We start from the raw sequence: 1487 nt of genomic DNA on the forward strand, positions 1-1487 counted from the left end.
TTCCAAGCAAGAATCACATACCCAGCCAAACTGCCCCTCAAATACGAAGATGAAATTAGAACATTCCAGGTAAACAAAAATAAAGGAGTTTGGAATAACCAGGCCATCTTTACAAAAAATACTAAAAGGAGTCCTTTGGACTGAGAACCAACAACAGCAGACAATAACCTGAAATTGACATACACAGCAACACCATCCAGAATGTGGAAGTATCACAAATAAAACAGAGATGTGAGATGGAATATAGGGAACAGAGATATCAATTTATAATGAACACAACTACAAAGTCAAAACAAGGAAACATCTAGTTACAGAACTTCCAGATGGTGAGGAATTCAAATAGATTTCAAGATAAAACAGACTGTTTTAAACTGTGTAAAAATTACTCAATTAAAGGGCAACCTCAAAGAAAATTAATACACACATCAATCATGTAAAGCGAAACCCATAAAGATTTTTTATTGTTTTTAAGTGCCAATGAGTTCATTCCGACCCATAGCGACCCTGTATAGGGTTTCCAAGGAGCAGCTGGTGAGCTTGAACCACTGACCTTTCAGTTCAAACGACTGATGCAGTCTGATGCATTAGCTCAAAACATTAAAGCAACATTAGTGAAGAAATCGACAAGAACCTGCACAAATAAAATGAACTCAACACAGAAAATAACTTGGAAGAAAGAAACCAGCAACACACTGCAAAATGACTATAATTAATTCTTGCTGTTGTTGTTGTTAAGTGCCGTTGATTCGGTTCTGACTCATAGCGACTCTGTATAGGGTGTCCTAGGAGTGGCTGGTGAGTTTGAACTGCCAACCTTAAGGTTCAAACTGACCTTTAAGATGAGTGCTTATCCTATGATGCCATACCAGACTACTTATTGATAATTACACTGATTGTAAATGGATTAAATGCACCAGTCAAGAGGCAGAGAGTAGCATAATGGATTTAAAAAACAAAAACACAGTATCCTTCAATATGTTGGCTACAAGAAACATTCCTTATACAGAAAAACAAAAATAGCTTAAAAATCAAAGGATGGAAAAATGTATTAAGCTAACAGCAATAAAAAATGAGTTGTTGTTGTTGTTATTAGGTGCCATTGAGTGGTACCGACCCACAGCGAACATATGCACAGCAGAACAAAAAATTTGCCTGATCCTAGGCCAACTTCACTACTATTGCCATGCTTGAGTCCATTGATGCTGACACTTGGCCAGTCCATCTCGTTGGGGGTCTTCCTCTTTTTCTCTGACCCCCCACCTTACCAAACATGATATCTTTCTCCAGCGGCTGGTCCCTCCTGACAATATGTCCAAAGTATGAGAGACGAAGTTTGGCCATCTTGGCCTCCAAGGAGCATTCTGGCTGCATTTCTTCCAAAATGGATCTATGGGTTCTTTTGGCAGCCCATGGCACTTTCAATATTCTCCTCCAACACCATAACTCAAAAGCATCAATTCTTCTATGGTCTTCCTTATTCACTGTCC

At 38.7% G+C, this 1487-nt stretch overlaps 1 pseudogene; it reads left to right on the top strand.

The window, feature by feature from the left end:
* LOC102841255 overlaps positions 1–1487 on the top strand; it is an 11484-nt pseudogene that overhangs the window by 3911 nt on the left and 6086 nt on the right.

This window comes from Chrysochloris asiatica, unplaced genomic scaffold (genome assembly GCF_000296735.1).
Source record: "Chrysochloris asiatica unplaced genomic scaffold, ChrAsi1.0 scaffold00142, whole genome shotgun sequence".
Lineage (NCBI taxonomy): Eukaryota > Metazoa > Chordata > Mammalia > Afrosoricida > Chrysochloridae > Chrysochloris > Chrysochloris asiatica.